Genomic DNA, 21,026 nt, shown 5'->3' on the forward strand with positions numbered 1-21,026 from the left:
AGGAGAAAAAATCCTGTGTATAATAATAATGCAGGACCAAGATACATAAACAGTATTTTCAATAATGAGGTCATTCAAATATTTCCAGTTCTTTCATATTTATTTATTCTAGGTAACCATTACTGCTTTGCCATTCTTGCTGCATATGAAAGATTAGCTATTTTGTATTCTTTAACTTTCCTGCTTGATTTAGCCATTTGGAGACACGATGACTTAGAGAAATAAGGTGAAAAATCCCATAAACCACTCAAAAAAATCCCAGTTGCACATCTAGAGGCACATAGTATTCAGAGCCAATATTTCTGCTGGAATAAATCTGCAGAGCAGATTGCTACATTTTCATTTGGTCACGCTGACTTTCCAACTTACTGAACACTGCTATTGACAACAACATTCCTACTGCTTTTTGTGTGAAATCCAAAGCTCTATTTTCTATCAATAGATTTTTCAAGAGGTTTTTTTTTGTTTGTTTGTTTTTGTTTGTTTTGTTTTGTTTTGTTTTTTGTTTTTATTTTAAGTTCATACATCCAAAAAGTAATTAGTTTTCTATACTTCAAAGTGCCTTTCTGTCAGGAACAAAATAACATTCGGTCTCCGACTGTAGAATGTCCACATTCTTGGTTTAGTTGTCTACTAAAGCTGAACTCATATCAGAAAAGAGGTTTTGTGAAAGATTCAGAGAAGGTATTTAAAAGTAAAAAAGTCTACTAGTTTCAAAAACAGATGTGATAGGCCCCTATGAAATCATTTCCTACTGCTATCGTGTTGATTAGCTGCAGAGATTGTATTATTGGTCTCTTGAACAGATGGTCTATACTTCTCTTGTAAACTCCAGAGTTACTGGCTGACAGAGGTATTTAATTTTGATGTTCTTTAATAAAATAATCCTGTTTGAGATTTATTTCTTGATGAAGATTCACATATTTTTACTGCTGAGTAGATTTGTCCAAAGCTTAAATCCCTGCCACTTTATTTCTGGAATTATTCACAGGCTTTGCCTCCAACTTTTGCTGCATTATATTGGTCTGACTCCCAGTACTGAGTGCTCTGTTTTATTTTCTGTCCAGTGACATCTACACTCCACCCATCTCCCTATGTGACTGAAAAGAAGGCAACATTAAGCAAGCTTTGCTTACAGTAGCATCTTCCAGAGGATCTCGGATACTTTCAAACTCGCTGTTTTCTTGGGTAAGAAAAGAACTATTGTTTCAATAACAGTCTTGAGAGCTTCTAGATAAACATGAATAGTTGTATGAACCAACTTCATAACTACGACTAGTCATAGTATGATACAATCCAGCAGTCAAGTACAGAATACACAGCTTGTTCCCATCTGTCTTTATGTAGCACATATTTTGTCTGGCAGGGTAGATCATGCATATATATTTAAGTAAGTTTAAATACTTCCTGGCAGTATAAGGCAGTCCTGTAACAGCTATCAATGCTGCAAATTGCACTGAACATTCCATGAACTCAGAATTTATGTTGCTGTTTAGTTTTGTTTTGCTTTTCTGCATGGGTTTTCTTAGAAAGGCCTCGAGCTGAGAATATATCAAGTGAGCTCTAAGTTAACAACTTTACTGCCCTATTTTATATTTCTAAAAATTATGTTGGAGGATTTAGTGCCTGTGAAACTCTAATAGCTTTAGGGCTAAATTCAATACAGCACAGCTAACACACACTATGGATAAAGAAGCTGCAACTCCATTTGTTCAAGAGTTGCATAAGTCAAACTTGCGTGCAAAACCTGTGACTTTATGGTAAATACAGAGTCCTACCAGGCACAGTCCCATAGGGCTTCGGAGCTCATCTAAGTACTCTTCCAGCTGCTCCTACATGGGGAAGGGTGCCTGGTCCCTAAGAAACCACTTTCTGGACATAGGGACATCCACACTGAAGAGTGTGACTAAATGTCTCTCCAAACTGAGAGACTGAGTAACTTGACTATAGCCTTACTCTGGAACACAGAGTTTCCTCACCTATCATCACCTCCACGTTGGCTGGCAGCACCACTGCTTTTCTGGCTGTTTGTCTCAATCATGCAATAAAAACCAGTGGCAGATATAGAATAGGATATTCTCATCATATTGTTTACAAATCTGAGACCATCCATCTTTCATAGATCTGACATAACAAAATGACAGACCTGACAAAATAAAATCGATTTTAATTTTTTTTGTAGTTGAGTTTCCTGACTCATCATCTATGTGAAGGTCTAGCACATGGGATACTGAAGACAAACACTTCATCATGGAGATTGATACTGAGCGTCTATTCACACTTGCTTGAAGGAGTTGTACTTTTACACTTCTTGCTGAGCATATAATGGGACGTAAATTCCCTGACTCACCATGTAGAAAAATGGCTTACACAAGCGGTTTTCTCTTTCTCTGTCACATAATTCAACAAAGCCAGGTCTCTGCTTGCTCTTTTACCTGATTTAGTACCCTCTTACCCAGGAGAAGAGATCAGGGAAGGCACCTTTCTTACATAGTTTTTAGTACCTTCTCAAATAATTTCTTACCATCCTCCCTGGGTTTAATTTTTAACTGAGATAAGCCACTTGAGGGGGCAGATCAGAAGACAAATTCCCACAAGTGAAAACTGACCCCAGAGTCTAGGGTGTCCTTAAGGAAAACCTTGCTCTCCATATTCCACAGGATTACCATCTTCCTTCCTCTTCTGTCCTGCAAGCACTTTTCTCAGAGGATTGTAGGAGTTGTACATGTCTCATGTATTTTTTCACAGAAAGAGATGACATGACTTTTATTGCTTTCCTTTTCCACTTTGTTAGTTACCAACTTGCAAGCTTTTCCTACAAATAAGTAAGTCATTATTGAGTAAGCTGAGATGCTGGCTCTGCAGAAGAGGACCTGTCTGTGCTTGTAATCTGTGAGAATTTATTTTCTAGCATCCAAACAGTCCATTTTTTTTTTTTTTGTAAGAAAAGTTCCAGGAATAGATTATTATTCCTGCAAATATTCATTATATTCACAGTGTGAATGGCTTTAGTGTGCTCTTTTGCATCACTGAGGCTTTCTGTTCTCCATAGGGAAGGAATTTTAACTGTAGAGAGGTGACCTTATGTATTGTTATTAATTAACACTTCCACAGAGAAATTAGCACCTCTATCACAGCATGCAGAGAGCCTGCTGCTTGAGATGCAATGCAGGCAAGGATGTTACCATCAACTGTGTCCAAAAGTGGGCAGTTCCTTCCTGCAGCTTCTGTCAGACGAAGCAGAAGTATACGCACACATCAGTCCTCAAGACAAAGCAACATTCCCGAGGATGTTAATGAGAAAGTAAGTCATACTGCCAGAATGTGTGATCTTTAACACAAGTCACATTTACTGGTCTCCCAGCATACCAAGGGCTTCCCAACTGCAGGAAGCACATAGACTGAAAACTCTTCTGGGATGCCTAAATATGGGTGAGTTTTTTTTTTTTTTTTACATCTCCAGGATCCAGAAGATTTCATTTCCTCTCAAACTTTTTTTATTTGCTCTGAAAATCTACATGGTTGTCTGTTAACATTAGAAAATTTAGAAGTCTGTGGGATTGCTTTACAATTTTGCTTGAGTTTATATGCTCATCTAGCACAAAGTCAGACTCTAGAGGGACCAGTTAGCTTAGAAATTCTCTCAAGGCTGTAGCAAGAACATAACTAGTTATTTTTCAATATAGCTGTTCCTTGCACCTTCAGCTTGATTGCATAGTGTGGATTTATAACCTCCTTGATGCTAAACCAGCTTTTTCAATATTGTCTGGAGGAGGGCCATGGATCTGCCTGCTACGGGATTGATCAAATTAACTTTCTGATAAATAGTAGGCAGTTAGACTGCCAATAGTCCAAAGTAACAGTCAGAAACAAAATGAAGTGTGTATAGAAAAACTTTACCCTTTATTTCATCATAATAAATGACAAAATACTTGTGCTGAATATCAACACTTCTGGCAGTAAGGCCTTGTTTGTAAAGATAAAAAGTTCTCTGGCATGTAAAAAGTGCTATGTAAGAAAAATTTAACCTTTGCTCTTCAAATACTTTTCCCCATATTCAATGTCACTGTTGAATAGCGAAAGGACTGGGTGAGCTGCTGAGGATGGTATAACCAGCTGGCACCTGGCATTAGGCTTCTTAAGTCTTGGTGTTAGGGAGCCATTGGAGATCCCTCACAAGTTTTCTTCTGAGCAATTAATTCTCCTCTATCCTTCTTTCACTCAGGGCTCCTCAGAGGCTTTGCTTGTAGGGGCTTGGCTTTGCTGTTTCTGGGGGCTTGGCAACACAAGTCAAATCCAGAGACTCAAGTACCTGAACCCAACGGCCAAGAAGGAAATATGCCTTTTGCAACCTTTACTCAATTGAGTCTATTGGACCTGGGTGGCCTCTGTGTTCCCTGGGTGGTTGTTGGGGGCATCTTAAGGAGGCAGTTTCTTGAGGCAGAAATAGGAGCCCCATGCTAGAAGGCATCCCTCATGCTGTGAGGGATAGACATGCTCCTGAAATGGAAGCTATGTCTATTCTCCTCCCAGAATGCCTCCCAGAACTCAGTGTGCTCCAGTCTCAGGGGCTAAACTATGGCTCAATTGCTCAATCAATGTCGGTGCAATTGCTCAATCAATGTCGGTGCAATTTTTAACTCTGGCTGCAAGAAGTCTGTTTACTTAATGTATATTTAAGCCAGGGAATAGTGCCACTTTTCTTATGTAAACAGTCTTGCTAAATGACAGTGGATGGTACCTGTAAAGTTGGCATTCCTAACATGTAAAAGCATGGCAGGTACACCTGCTCTGACAAAAGCCCTGTCAGGTGCAGTCAGGAGACAGGAGTGAGGAATTTGGGTTGAGAACCCTCCCTTTTTAGGTTAGTGGTTGTGCATTTTGGATCATTGGCCATAAATGTTAAGATTCAGCAATGAAGTGACAAATCCGTGTGGCATCCTGAATCTGTAGTTAGTGTTGGTGGAGCTTTAATTGAGTTTGAATGATAAATTTTATTTAGCCTCAATTTATTGGCTCCCTGACAAAAATGTATCACAAATGGGTAGAAAAATATTTCTAGCAAGCTTCTTTTCAATTCATTCAAAGGAGAAACAAGTTTGTGGTTAACATATATACAATCCTGAACCCCGTGAGTTTGGCATTTACTAGCTTTATGCCAATGAGAGAACCACAAATGTACATGTACCAATTCCTTTAACTGAAATGTCATCTCCTTCATCCTCCCAGGGACAGAAATGTTTCCATTTATGAAAAACAGACCATCAAGCGGTGCGGTGGAACTTACTGCCACAAATGAAGATCTTTGATGAAAATCACATGGATAGGTTTGTTCAAACTCTACAATATATAATTTGCCTGCTCCACAAATGGAAACAAAAGAACTCAGTGTCAGATGGCCCTTGCAGGCTGCTGTGTGTCATATTGTTTGTTTAAACAGATCAATGATTCTTAGGATCCATTGCACAGCTTCACTGATACAGTGAATAGAAATGGAAGGTAAATAATTCAGCTTTACCCTTTTCTTCCCTGCTTGAGGGACATAGTTAGGAATAAACATTTCCACTGGGACATAGTTACAGTAGCTGAAGTGTAAACACTTTGCACCGGTAGCGCTAGGTCCCATCTAGAACTAAGCTATTTACCAGTTCAGTCTGAACTGGTAAACTCTCTGGTGAACTGGTAAAGCCACTCTCCTATTGGGAGAATTCATCTAAAAAGATATTTCTCAGGCAAAAGTATTTTAAAACAATTATTTAAATTACTCTTGCTGTCATTTTTCTCACAAAGCCTATCAGAAGTAAACCAGTGTAATTTTACTTCAGGAAAACCCATGGAAGTTTTTCCCCTCAACTTAGAGCTGGGCAGGCTGGGAAGCTTTCTGGCAGTTCAGGATCTCATGGCGAGAGGACTCTGCAAAATCTCTCACAATTCCCTGCATTCAGTGCTGTGAGTACTGCTGCATGTTTTAGCCCTATGGGTTCATTCTTGCATTTATACACTTTCAGCTGCCAGGGTGTTGATGATCCTCAGATATATAGCAGTCAAAATGGGTAAGAGACTTAAACTAATATTGCCAGTCTTGGGAGAAATCTTGTAGAGAATACATGTAAAAGTTATTAGAGACTAAACTTTAGGCAGAAGAGATTCTAATGTAATTAAACCAGTAATATAATTTAGCAACACAAGTGGGTTTTGGTGAACAAAAATATAAAAAATAATTCAGAAAAAGCATGAAAGTTTTTAGGTAATGATCAAGCTATTACCCTATTGTGGATGCGAGCAATTAATACATAGTCTTGATGAAGTACAAACAGTGGGTTAGGTTCTGTAAGTAAGTGGTTTAGGTTCTATACGTAAGCTTGGGAAATGCACCACTGGATTTGAGTTTTAGTGGAAATTTACGTAGCTGAGACCAGTATAAACATCATATATATCCTTAACTTCTTTTTTAAGTGCCCTTGCTACTTATTTCTCTAAGTTGTATTATTTTTGTCTGTGTCAGTAATTAGACAGAAGGGCCCAAACATTTAGCTGTGTACTTCATTCCACTTCTGATGGGTAAATTTCAGAATGCAACAGCTCCTTACTTGTCCTTTGGGAACTGCCCTATGTTAGGAATTGAATTGATAGAACTTTTCTACTTTTGCTTTTATTTTATGAAGATGACAGACATGAAATGTGGATCACTCGAACAAAAGTATATTTTTCAAATTAGAGACAGCTGTGAGGTGGTTTTCTATTGTTACCTTTGAATGTTTCTAAAACCTCTATGCAGCTTTGTTAACAAGTAGTCTCTCATCAAACAGACGTCAATAACAGTGAAAGTCAGTTTTGACTTCTGCCCAGGAATGAACTGAATGGGCTTGTGTCGTGGTTTAAGCCCAGCCGGTAACTAAGAACCACGCAGCCACTCGCTCACTCCCCCCTGCCCCCCTTCATCACCCCAGCTCCCAGAGAGATGGGGAGGAGACTCAAAAGAATGTAGCTCCCATGGGTTGAGATAAGAACAGTCCAGTAGCTAAGGTATAACACAAACCACTACTGCAACCACCAATAATAATAATGATAAGGGAAATAAGAAGGGAAGAGAATACAACTGCTCACCACCCACCGACTGATACCCAGCCTGACCCGAGCAGTGATCTAGCCCTTCCAGGTAACTGCCCCCAATTTATGTCCTGGGCATGACGTGCTGTGGTACGGCATACCTCTTTGGCTAGTTTGGGTCAGGTGTCCTGTCTCTGCTTCCTCCCGGCTTCCCCTCCTCCCTGGCAGAGCATGAGACTCAGAAAGTCCTTGGTCAGAGTAAACATTACTGAGCAACAGCTAAAAACATCGGTGTTATCAGCGCCGTTCCCAGACTTAACTGAAAAACACAGCACTGCACCAGCTACTAAGAAGGAGAAAAATGACTGCTACTGCTGAACCCAGGACAGCTGGGATGAAAATTATCTCAGGCTAAGCAGAAATATTAAGTGCTAGAGACACGATATTCCTGTATTTATTATTTTTTAAATCCTCCTCAGTCAAGAGGGCTAAAATTACATTTGAAAAAAAAAAAAATAAAAATCCATAAGGGCAAGTTCTGATTCTAAAGAAGTTGAATCGATAAGGGCAAGTGAGTTCAAGGAATATTGGTTATTACTTGTCTCTGTATTTAAGACATGAACTGTATGTAAGGAACAGAAAACACTGGTTTGGGTCCTCTCACAAAGTAAGCAGTGCAAGCAAAACCAGTCTTTCTCTCTCTGTTTTGAGCAGATGTGGCACTGCCACACTGGACCTGAGCCACTGTCCCATCCCATGGGGAGAACCAGGGAAAACACTGATGAAGCCTCTCAGATGGCACAGATCATGAAGGCAGGGGTCTCTGCTTATCTCTGCAGTCTGACTTCTGAATATGAAGAGCTGTGTACATTCAGCTTCATTAATGGGAGTTTTCTCCATAGAGATGCTGAACAGCAAATCTTGAAATAGGAATAACTGCTTACCTTTTAAATTGCAATCTGCTGCAAGACATGTTTGCTGAAAACGTGGTGAGAGCAGTTCCTGGGCGACACATAATAGAACCACAATAAATCAGAAGCACAGGAGACTGAAAGGAAAAAGAAACACCCTCTTGTGTACACTGAACCAGTTACTTGATAAACTAGAGCTGTAGCAGAGCTGTGAACTTTGTCAAATAAGGCACACCACAAAGCTTGAGATTTTGCCACTGCTTTTCAGTACACCGTGCTTCAATCAACTGAATAAAGGCTTAGATGGAGCTGGCAGCAAAACCAGAGCCACGACAACAGCAAGCCAGTATTGTGCCCCACTGAGCCAGCATGCAATGCAAACTTCCCAAAGAAACCAGGTGGCTCGGGGTGTCATGAACAAATGTTCCACTGTAATTATGAGCTTCAGCACCTCTGATGGATGTCTCAGCAAGCTGGCTGATACCAGCATTAAGAAATGTATTTCTGCATAGACACAGGAGAACGAAAATAGCACTTTCATTTCTTGTTAGATGTCCGTGGCCAGAATATTCCTGCCCAGAGTAATGAAGTCATTATTAATTTAGAAAAACATGTCTCTTATATCCCTTTATGTAAATCTGCCTCTGTGGTGATAGCTAAGCAGCAGGACATCTTAGTGCACCACCTGCGGCAGCCTGACTAACAACCTCCCACTGCATCAACCAAAAGTCACAGGCAGTCTCCAGACAATAACTGTAGTCATACGGGCAAAGCAGCTGATGGTGCACCTCTAGCTCTACTTAGAGGGACTTGGAAATGTACAATGATATATTAGTAAGTAAAGCCTCTAGTTAGGCTAACTTAAAGTAACTGTTAATCTTTGCTAATGAAAATCTGTGGCTATGATCCTAACTGTTTTTGCTGTTTCTCAAATACTTCTGAAGCTTTGGGTGCAATCCAACACCTATTGACTTACAAGCAAAAATCTGACTAGAGAAGGCCACACCTGCTGACAGTCCTGTAATTGAGCTCAGAGGCTGCTCAACATGGAAGGAGTCAGAATTCAACAGAGGCTTCCCTGATTAGCCTAATACTCCTGTCATACTCACATGAGCCTCCTGCACATGCCACAGTGCAGTCAACAGGCACTGTGCATCAAACTCTGGCATGGGATGGAGTGTCTACTTGGTGAAAATTACTGCTGTTATAGCTCAAGTGCTCCTGCAGGTAGCTCTTTCCCTTCTGAACTGATTTTGAGGTTTTTGCACAAGTGGAACCTAGGTTTCTAGTTTTTACGGTAGCAGGAGTTGCATACTTGTGGGCTGAAAAAAAGACCGATCAGATTTGTTATTTTTACTCTTCTGCTTATCCAGAGTAGAGATGGGCCTCCAAGCAAAATAATCTGCAGCTTTAGGGGACCTGTGGACTTGGCACTTGAACTTCACTTTGTAAGCATCTCTTTTGCCAGCATGTCTAAGCTAGAAATGTCAAACCGGGACATGACAGCTGAGGAAAATGAGAGCAGGTTAGGAAAGCACTAATGACTGCAGTTCACTTTCAGACTCTCCCCATACCTGGGAGAACTGACTAATGAGTTTTGACTAGTGTAACATTAATGCATCTGTGCCTTTCTCCCTTCTGTAGCCCCGAGGCTGCCTTGCCCAGAAGCAGTGTTGTGAGGGCGGGCTCTGCGGGCGCTCTGCCACTCATGTAGTAGTTTCCCTTACTTTGGGAGGATGTCTGTGCAATCTGTTAAGTAAGTAAGTTTAAAACTGCTCAGCTTTGCAGAGAAAAGCAGAGGAGCCTCAGGAGGGCCAGCGCATGCTTGGAGACTGCCAGTGTGGGGACATGTCATTATGCCCAGGGAGTGGCTGCAGAGTGGGCCCCAGGATGGGAATGAGCTTTCTTCACTGTGAACATTGACAAGCCTCTATGTGAAACTTACTTTCATTAGTGTCATCACTGTATCCTTATGTCGTGTGTAGAGAGACAGTGACAGGCAGGACTTAAAACTCTTCAGGAAGACACCACCTCCGCTGGTGAGACAGGACCTCCGTTTCTGCAGCCTCTGTACTCAAGTCCTGAGGTAACATTTCAGCAGGCCAAAATAACCCTATTTAATGAGGTCTGGGGAGCATTGTGCCTCTTGCCAGCTCCTCATTAGCAAACTGACTGCACTACAAATAGGCAAAACCCATCAAGCTATTACAGTCAGATACTGCTGCTGGGTCTGTTGCTGATTTACAAAGATCAGCTGTTCTGGGTTAAGCAATAGCATATGGGAACTTGTCAGGAACTTCCTTGAAGTAAGCCCTAAAGTAAGTTACATCTTTATGGGAGAATATTTAAAAATAAAACCATATGAAGGAGCATGCAGGAAAAACAGCTCGAAATAGAAAAAGCTCTGTTTTTATTTTGCTATAACTCACTGTCTGCATCTGGTAAAGAAAAAAGAGGAAGAAGCAACTTCACTAAAAGTGAAGTTACTACTTCAGGGGTGAAGGAAACGGTGGTTATTCCAAACTTAGCATCAAAGATTTTTGTTGATCTTGGAATTATTTATTCTTTTTCCCCCTCCTCTATCCAAGCAAGAGAATTAAAGGGTTTTTTTGCCTTCATTTCTGTTTCTTCAGTTGTGAGAAATTGTTGCGATAAGGGCAGGCAGTGAAAATGGCATAGGCTGGAGTTGTCAACACTCTCCCATGTCCATGAGTATTTCAATATTTTCATCTGTACTAGGCTAAAGTAGATCCTCTGTGTGGGATGGTGATTCCAACAAAGACAAGACTTACTTAGAAAAAAATGAGCTGGTTTCAGTGCAAGTGTAACTGTAAATTTGACCATATGAAAAATACTGCATATGTGACTCTAGGACAGCTACCCCATCAGTAAACTCCAGTAGCTGAGAAGCTATGATACAGGGCCCATAGTAGAGACCATCATACATGAACTGTATATGAAGGACATCGATTCATATGGCTTGTTCTTACCCTGATGCTAGGAGAGCACCAGGGTGAATCTTTAGTTAGGAAATGCAGTTGTGGTTTACAAGAGATTTGACAGAAGCTTCTCAGGAATGATGAGTTTATGGACCACAGAAAATTGTTTAATTCATCGTCTTATTCATGAAATGGCTTCTGCTGGGCAGGCCCAGACTCTCCCTTCCTGCAGTCTGATTTGCTGGTTTTCACACCTCTAGGAAAAAGGCCCATATATATCCACTCATAACGTCAAAAATTAATTACTGGCCACTTTTAGCCTCTGTTCTATTTCAGTGTGTTTCGCCTCAGGATTTGGTTTGGGGTTGTTTTCATAGTCAACAAGGCTGAAGGAAAACATTTTGAGAAGTTGGCAGGAGCATGCTAAGAATTTAGTAGGAAGCTGAACACTGTATTTCCATAGAAGTGGATGAACCAAGGTCTTTTTATAAGTAAGAGGAAACGAAGCTTATGTTTTGTGGGTTTTAAAAATAAGTTGTTGTATCTTCCACATATTACATGCAAATAAAAGGTCAAGAAAGCTAAAATTATTCACAAATGCACAAAGTGGCACACATAATTTAATCTTACAAGTATCTGGATTTGATATATACTGATACATTGATACATTTGATACACTTTGATACATCGATAGCTAAATGGTATCTGTGACCTCTTCAATTTTGTTTATCTTAGTGGTCTCATTTTTCTGCTTCTCTCTTCTAATTACAGGGAAGGTGCAGCAGATCTGCAGAGCTGCCCAGCGTGGAAGAAGACGATTGTAAGACATAAGAGCAGATGGATGCAGAGGGTTCAGCTGCCTGGCTTGGATGCTCCTGGATTCCACACGCATTCTCAGCAGCCCCAGGAGACTCCTCCAGAATACAGAGTGCAAACCAAGGCTGCCCCATTCTCATGTAAACACCGTGGCTGCAAACTAGGGGATATGGCATAGCAGTTACAGAGCCTTTCCTGAAACAGGTGAATGTTCCTTGATATCACATCTTTAAGAATGAACATTTTAATTTCAATGATCATGACATGCTTCTTTTCCCTTTTTGTAAATTCAAGTTTTATTTTTGCTTTCCCCCTATCACAAAGCATCTCAGGTTTGATCCTGTGCCAGTTCTTTTAGTACTCTGGATGGAGATTCCTTGTGCGAGCACATAAATTTCAGCCTTAAATGAACCACGGCTATGGTAATTTTAATTTCTATAGTTACAGTTCATTAGCCAGACACAGTTTTGTCCCCATATTCTACTTTATTATCATTATTAAAAATGTAAGCATATGTTACATTTCATTTTTGACTTAAAATTCTTTAAACTTTTTACCATCCTTATTGTATAACAGTTCCACTTCATTTTTTTCCTGCTTTTTTGTCTATTTATTTGTCTAATGACCCTTTCAGAATGCATTTTTTTAACTGAATTTGCAAATTCAACCTGACCATGTATTTTGGCAAACTTCATTTTATTTATTTTGTGTTTGTCCATTACAACTTGAATATTTTATTTTCCAGCCTGTCTCTATTTACCTGCGCTGTAATTTAAACAAGACTCATAAGTACAGCAGAGCCATCGTTCTGCATATATTTGTTGAAAAGTTGCACTTACTTACTATACAGAAGTGGCTGAATATATTCTTCATTTTGAAAATGAAAATCAACAGGGTATTAGCAGGAAGGGGTAGCTGTAGAAAAGGCACATAGAAGCTAAATGCTTTTTATATGCAATTGGTGGATGCCATTTTCACCAAGTATAAACAGAAGAAAATAAGAAAAACATTAATATTTTAATCTTGTCGATGGACAAGGACAGAGCTTCCAGAATACAAATTCAAGGCTCTTTTAAACAGGGAATATCTGTCCTCTGAGTTCACTAAGGAGTTAAATTTCTAATTAATATTTTTTTGCAAGTCTTTTCTAAAGCCTTTTGAGAAAGATGACAAGAAATGCTGGCACTGCATTTGTCATAGAAACTGAGAGGTACAAGCTATACTATAAATGTTGATGTTTTTGTGAATTTTGTTTGTGAACTACTTGATAAAATTGTCTAAAAAATGTAGTCCTCTGGCTAAAAATAGCCTTTCTGGAGTTATGCAAATAAACAATAAAAGAGGGCATTTTTTCCCCCCTATGTGGTTAATACTGGGCATAAAATTAATTATTTTTTAAAAATAAGCCTGACAGTATGGACTCAGCTAACGGACTTAGAATGGACTCATGCCAAAATCCTGTCAGCTGCAAAGGTATTGCTCATTTTTAACACCTTCAAAAGGCTGAAGAGAAACAGAGAGGAGAGGTTTGAGGTTTGTGAATTCACTGAGAAGTGAGACAGTTGTAAACAGATACCAAAATTAGTCTCTTTTTAGTGAAAATACTGTTTACTCTCTCCGGTATTTTCTTACAGCTCCTGGATGTTGGCTGAAGACATGAATCTTATCCTTGCATAACCTCTCAAGGATTATGCTGGGCCTTTACCAGCGTCCTCTTGCCAGTAGACAAAGACGTGTATTCAAAAGCCGGACCTTCCCTTTGATGCCAGCAGTTACTAGAATAACTCCTTACAAAAGCAACTCTTCAGCAAAATGTCGGAGTTGTAAAGACTTATGCTCTTCTCACTGGACCTGAGATGACTGCCTACTTCTTACTAAAACACACAGCAAAGAACTATCTATATAGTTCTATATAGTATACTATATAGATAGTATACTATAGTACTATCTTTTTGTATTTTCTTGAAATGTTCACAAACATACCTGACATTCTCAAAACAAATTTGTTTATAGCTCTGACGATCTGCTGTGGTAGATACTAAAACATAAAAGAGAAAGCTTTAGAAACAAGGTTTCCAAGAAAAGGCCAGTAGAAAAGTCATCAACAGAATTCTAGCTCAAGGCACCCGAACAAAGTATGTAACAAAATAAGGTACAGCAGGGGTGATGTGAAATTCTTATTAAGACTGAGAAATGGGGCTGTGATTTCTTTTTGTGTTCTTAGAAAGACTTTCCCTTTGTGATTCTGTACCCCAAGTCCCACCATCCTGTTATTTCTTACACTGTACCTGAGGCAAAGGAACAGTTGTCTTGTCTGAGGTCTCTGAATATCACTCTAGTCTTATCTCCTGGGCTTCAGTACTAATGCTGACATTCACTTTCTTTGAGCCTGAGTAAGCAATCTAAATGTATCTAAGTTTAGCAAACTATAAACTGATGAATATTATCTTTATTGTAATCACAGAGAGCTTTTCACACTTTCAGTTTCATGCAAAATACAATACAGAAATACTGTCATATTTATACTAAAGACATAAGGACTCTCCTGCTCTTTTACTTAATACCACATTAGTAACTTTTCTGGTCCATACAGTAAAGAGCAGCTAAGACCATCTATTTCACTCTCAGCTTTTTCACTTATAAGTGAGTCTTCTACAGTTTCACTTCAGGAGTCATATTCAATTTTTGTTATTTGAAGTTGTCTGGTCTGCCAAATTCTTTTTCTTCTTACTTAGCTGCTTGCCTCCTCTCTGCTGACCTGTTCTTCAACATGTATTTTTTCTGCACCATTGAGCACACTGGACTCTGGAGCCAGTGCATCAGCTTTTACACAGATATCTTTATTCCCTCCTAGCCCTTTCCTGTTTTGGCATTATCACATAGTGTTGCTGCTCTGAAAGTTACGAAAGGTTAATCATGTACGACAATATAATGTTTTTACAAAACAGTTTTGCTTTGCTAATGCCTATTCAGCATCACAGAGAGAGTGGAGAGAAAATCCTTTACAGAGCAGTGGATTTCTTATGACAAATTTTAGGCTGTGCTATATGAAGAGGTGATGGAAAACAAAGAGAAAGTAAGTAGAGTCTTTAGGCATAAAGTTCTCTGGGCTACCTGCCTTTGGTGAGGTTTGGTGATAGTTGTATAACCTCTGTAGGAAATCTCTGAGTATATGGAAGTGTTAAATAATAGCATCAGCAATAAATAGCCCAATAATTGACTGGAAAATGTTGTGTTTTTTCAATGATTTTCAAGTAGATAACACACTAAATTCATCATTATTTTCTGATGTTTTAATTTTGATATAATTTTTGCACTGAAACAATTCCTTTCTACACAGGGGCATTATAAAAAGCAGCAGAATATCTACACTACTTATCTTTCCTTGGTTTTTGTTTTGATTTACTCCCTGTGCTATGAAAGTTGCCAATCAGATATGTATGATAGCACCTTCTAGGCTTAGCTAGGCCAGAAATGCAAACATTTTACAATGAGCCTGAAGGAGTCTGCTTTAGATTCAGATTGCAACCAAGTAGATTAAACTCTTTTGCCAAAGGCCTGTAATTCTTTGTCACAGCTCTTATCTCCTTTTCCACCTTGTTTTCTGTTTCTGTAAGAGAAGCTCTTTTCTTGGAATATTTTCCTGGTTTTTCTGTTTTCTCTAGTTAATGATTATCATGCTGTTGTTCAGCAGGTTTATGCACCCATTAAAACACTCTAGAAAGACTTTGACTTTCTTACTATATTTGTTGAACTATTTAAACAAGCAGACTGAATTTGTTTGAATCGCAATGTTACTGAAATGTCTAAAAATGTATTATTTTCAGAATACTGTGAGACATGTTTGTCTAACTGCTTTGTTCAGGTCTGAAACATTTTAGACCAGTGCTGAGCTACATGAATTCATTCTTTTTTCATGTTTTGGGAACTTTATAACCTTACAGTATGCTAAGCTGTCCGTGAAGTAGGCTGACAAGACGACTGGAATGGCTAAATGATTTAGCAAACATTACAGATCAAAATCCATCCAGAGGCTTGAGAGTTGGGGGAAGCTCATGAAGTTCAACAAGGCCAAGTGCAAGGTCCTGTACTTGGTTTGGGGCAATCCCAAGCACAAATACAGGCTGGGTGGAGATTGGACTGAGAGCAACCCTGAGGAGAAATATTTACGGGTGTTGGTTGATGGGAAGCTCAACATGAGCTGGCAGTGTGTACCTGCATCCTAGAAAGCCAAACATATGCTGGGCTGCATCAAAAGGAGCATGACCAGCAGGTCAAGGGAGGTGATTCTCCCCCTCTACTCCACTCCCATGAGACCCCAGTTGGAGGTCTGCATTCAGCTCTGGGGGCCATGAAGATGCTTGATGGCTGAAGCACCTCTCCTATGAAGACAGGCTGAGGGAGTTGGGCTTGTTAAGCCTGGAGAAGAGAAGGCTCCAGGGAGACCTGAGAACAGTCTTCCAGTACATAAAGGGGGCCTACAAGAAAGCTGGAGAAGTACTTTTTATAAGGGTATATAAGGATAGGACAAGGAGCAATAGCTTTAAACTGAGAAAGGGCTGATTTAGATTAGATACTAAGAATAAATTCTTTACTGTGAGGATGGCAAGATAGGTTGCCCAGAGAAGTGGACGGCCTGGAGCAACCTGGTCTGGTGGAAGATGTCTCTGCCCATGGCACAGTGGTTGGAATTAGATGATCTTAAGGTCCCTTCAAAACCAAACCATTCTATGATTCTATGAAAACAAGAAAGCAGTAATAAACAACCAAATGAGACTATGCTGTAGACTATCTTAGTCTCTGTACATCACACTTAGAAACAAATGCTTCTTTGGCTTTTGAGACTCAGTATACTCAATATACTGGGAGATCCTTGCTGTATTACATCCTAGATCTGTGTGGATGTATCTACTCTTGTACCCACTTTAGAAAGCTGCTACTTCCATATTATGTCTTTATTTTGATATTTACTTATTTTTTAATCAAGTTGTTTAGGCATGAAGTATGGGAAGATCAACGCTTAGCTATTTAAATATATTGCCAGTGTTTCTTCTTAAAGCAGTTGGCAAGACCCTTTCCTTTAACATACTTTATGGTCTAAACAGTTGGCCCGTGCATTTAATTTTAACAGCTTTTCATATTGGTGTCTCAAAAGACAGTGAAGTATATTTTCAAAGTATATTTTTATTAGACTTTGGGTTAACTGTACTCCCTTGCATGTTTACACATCTATAGCACCAACAGTGTATATTTTTCAGTACTTGAGAAAGTAGGGTTGAAAACGGTATGGTCAGTGACAGCCTGTAAAGACTGTCAGTGTTATATGAATAGTATTACAAGGAATAAAGCTGGAAAGATGTGATTTGGCACGCTGAATCTAGGATAGAGTAGTAGCCCATGGAGTGCTTCTGGGTGATGTAGGGACTATGTAATGTCTTAAAATTATTTTCTTCTGCCCCTTCCTTTCAGTCAACATGCTGTCATTTAGAAACACCAGGATTTGCCTCAAATGAAAATATTGTGGCTCTGTTTTACTTACAGAGAATATGTTTCTAATTTATTTAAAAATATATGAGTCATGGCACACTGTCTCACTCAGCTCACCATCTGCTAACCCACTATGGAGTTACTACAACTCACAAGTTACAGAGAATGTGCCAACATTTTAGCACTTCAGCAAAAATGTGTACACTATTACACTTGTCAATGATACTGTACCCATGCATGGGAGGTTACTGATCATTGTTAGGCAATTGCTTTCTCTTTGTGCAACAGTCCTTTAGGAGAAGAGGGACCAGGGCACATGATCTCTGTTTTCCAAGGCCTTGTTACGGGCTAGGCTACATCAAATCCAAAATGGGGAAGGGTAACCAAAATGAAACCTTGCCAATTAGGGAATATTCTGTCCATCTGCAAACTAGTCCCACTTCTTTTAACACATGATCAGTTTTGCATAGCTTTTTAGAAACCTAAAAATTATGGTTTTCTTATTATAAAACTCAAATGACCAAAATTTCCCGTAACCTTTGTTTTCCTTTGAATTAGGTGAGAGTGGAAATTTTTGTCTCTCCCAGGCACCCTTCTGGAGGAGCATCTTTCTTCCCACTTCATTTTGTCCAGTCTATTAAAACTTTAAAAGGATGAAGAGGTTGTACAGGGCCTTGAGCAACCTGATCTAGTGGAAGGTGCCCCTGCCCATGGCAGGCTGGTTGGAACTAGGTGATCTTAAGGTCCTTTCATGAGACTGACTGCCACCTATTTCATGGCCATGGCTTTGCCCCAAGGAGTTTCTAATGTCTCCTGGAACCCTTTGACCTTAAGACATAGTGTTAGCTGTGGCATTTCTCTGTAACAGAAGCAATTAGCTGACCTTGAGTGTGAATTCTAGTTAGAGAGGGAATCCCCAGAAGACATGTGTACCTGCTGTAATGTTGTGCATCAAATATTTCTGTTTAGATTCTTGTGGCACATTTAACTGAGGATTATTCACAAGAAATAATAAGAAAGCGCATTTTTCCATACTTGAGTTAAATGGTTCTCACTTTGAGAGTTAAACTTTTTGGAAGAAATTGGAACTGAATTTTAATTTACTTCAAACATATTTATTTTTGTAAGCCTACAGCAGGCCATTTCTGACCAATTTGTAGAAGTGAGTTTCTACAATTAAAACCAAAAAAATTATTTAAGAACAAGTATTAGACAGCCTAAGCTGTAAGCAGCACTGAGATCTGTGCAATGAATCAGAAGCTTCCTCTGTGACACTCGTTTGCCCTTTTTACTGAATTCACAACTTCAAGGTACTCTGCAATATAAAGCTCAGGATTTACAGTTTGTAAAAGACTCGTGCACAGTGAGAGAGACTGACTTAAAGCACTTCAAAGCAACACTATGATGGACTACAAAGCTAGGGCACTATAATGGACTGTAATGATAGGAAGGGGTGAGAGTTTGCTGCAGCAAAAAGGAGAAATGATAGGCAAAATAATATCAAGTGAACTGTGCAGGGTGTAAAACTTCATCATCCAATACATCATTCACTTTATGTTGTGTAACATTAGTATTTATTGATTGCACTCATACTTCCTGTCTAACTCTCTTTTAATACATTTTGCAAGTTTTGAAGTTTGCTTGTTACTAATATGTGTGTTAGAGAACCTTCCAGAGGAGGGAGGGTTTAATGGTGTGCAAGGACTGTTTAATGAAAAAACCAAACCCACTCTTTCATTTTTTCCTTAAGGGGGGAATGGAGGGGGAGTAAGAATGAATGGGACGGGAAAGCTTTTGCTAAAACTTTTTTGAAATTCTCTATAATAACAAAGCCTTCAGTGAAATTAGTCTCAGGGACAAAGGGCTGGGATAATTGCTGTCTCCTCTCAGTCTCCTCTCAGGATGATAACATTTCAAAGCAGCACGCTCTCCCAAAGCCCTTCAATTCTTTACTAGTAATTGCACACCTAGCCATTGCTATAGTAAAAACTGTTGTATAAATCCAGGCTTTCGTTGAATAAAGAAGTCTCTGCTTTTGTCAAGTAACAAAAATAACTGTAAGTCCAATATGTAAGTGAAGAAGGAGGGAGGCATACAATAGGCTTCAGCAGCCTTGGCTGCTGGCTCCAACACTGCCACAATCACACATGCTGCCTTTGGGTGGGCTGAAATTCTGTGAATAATAGTGACAACTTTCACAAGGGAATAATGAGGGTGACTCTTGATCTCTCTTTGTGAGAACATTTTCATGAAGGTGTTCTACACCAGTGTATCTTGGTAAAATTTAGTATGAGTAACACTATTGTTAACATACCAATACTGCAGCTACCCATGTAATGACAGAGGCTCAGGGATCTGGATTTGCTATCTAATTGGTCTTCATTTTCTCTCCTTCATGAATTCTCAGGGAAATAAATCACCCTGACAGGGTCAGAAACCACAGATGTCTGCTCTGCTTTGTCTCTCATGTGCTTTGCCAGGAAATCACATGTATACCCTGGCTCAGTTTATTTACACTCTATCGGTCAGAAGCAGCCCTGTCTTGCTAGGCTTCATAGCAGGAAAAATGAAACGTGCAAAGCAAGTTTGTTCCCCTAACACGAGCCCCATAGACAGCTACAGTTTAAAAGACTGGGAGGGCTATTACACAGGATCATTAGAAATATTCTGTTAACTAAACACATTACTTTGTGACCTATGAGCTATTCTGTTTGAAAAAGAGCCAATTTGAGATACAAAGAAAAGTAATAAGGCACATTAAGAAACACACTAAATACAAAGATATACCTCATGGTTTTGTTAATGTCAGTACTATTGAAATGCTAAAGAATGCTCAGGTTTTTTTTCTGAGTAGTTACTCAGGAAGCTTCACACAAGACTCATCGCTTTCAGTATGTGCTGCAAAATCAATGAGCTGCAGGTGCTTTGACAGGGTGTACTACTTGAGCAAGTGAAGGAAGGTTTACCTTATTTTGGTCAGTTTGGGAGTGGGATCACGGGGTTCCACAGAGCAGGATGCTTGCTCTGTAGTCCTTCTCTAACTAAATGGACTAGTTCAGGTTGTCCTATTGATTTTAACACGTTTCTGTTACAAACATCTGATGTCATTAATGAAGGTGATTTAAAAACAGCTTACTCCAAACCAAGGATTATTTACTGCCCAAGTTCTGTAATGGAGCAAAGGACTGAAATAAACCAACCCAGAAATATTGAGGTCCCTGCAAACAGTTGCAAATTTTTTCTGCTTTGAGCATGGTTCTGTAAACTGGTCAATACGAACTGCTCTGCTGCCTTACCACCTGGGAAGCTTGAGGCCTATAGTATCTTTAAGCCAGTGATCTTAAAGCTTGGGAAGATTCCCAGACAAACTGGACTCAGGCCATGGATATTTTTTAATTAAACAAGCTTAAATAGTTAATGGCCAGCTATAATTCTTTGAAGTCTTATATCACAATGTAAGAATTGTAGAATACCACAAGATGAAACAACTGCTGAGATGCCCACAGAATCACAGAATCCCAAGGGTTGGAAGGGACCTCAAAAGATCATCTAGTCCAACCCCCCTGCAAGAGCAGGGTAACCTACAGTACATCACACAGGAACTTGTCCAGGCGGGCCTTGAATATCTCCAGTGTAGGAGACTCCACAACCCCCCTGGGCAACCTGTTCCAGTGCTCTGTCACTCTTACAGTGAAGTATCATTATATCAAGTATCATAACTAGCCCACGCTAGTTAATGAAATAAATTAGTAAAAATAGTTTCCATCACTGCTATATCTGATTAGTGAGTGGTTCTCATCTCCAGGGGAAATTGCCCAGTGAG

The 21,026-nt window shown here is 39.5% G+C and overlaps 1 long non-coding RNA gene across 1 annotated transcript; it reads left to right on the forward strand.

The window, feature by feature from the left end:
• Positions 1-928: 928 nt before the first annotated feature.
• On the forward strand, positions 929-15,482 carry LOC136010951 (uncharacterized). Its single transcript, XR_010611099.1, has 4 exons — positions 929-1,188; positions 5,230-5,327; positions 11,672-11,920; positions 13,351-15,482. It is a non-coding gene; the product is annotated as an uncharacterized LOC136010951 (long non-coding RNA).
• The last annotated feature ends 5,544 nt before the right edge of the window (positions 15,483-21,026 follow it).

This window comes from Lathamus discolor, chromosome 3, assembly GCF_037157495.1.
Source record: "Lathamus discolor isolate bLatDis1 chromosome 3, bLatDis1.hap1, whole genome shotgun sequence".
Taxonomy (NCBI): Eukaryota; Metazoa; Chordata; class Aves; order Psittaciformes; family Psittacidae; genus Lathamus; species Lathamus discolor.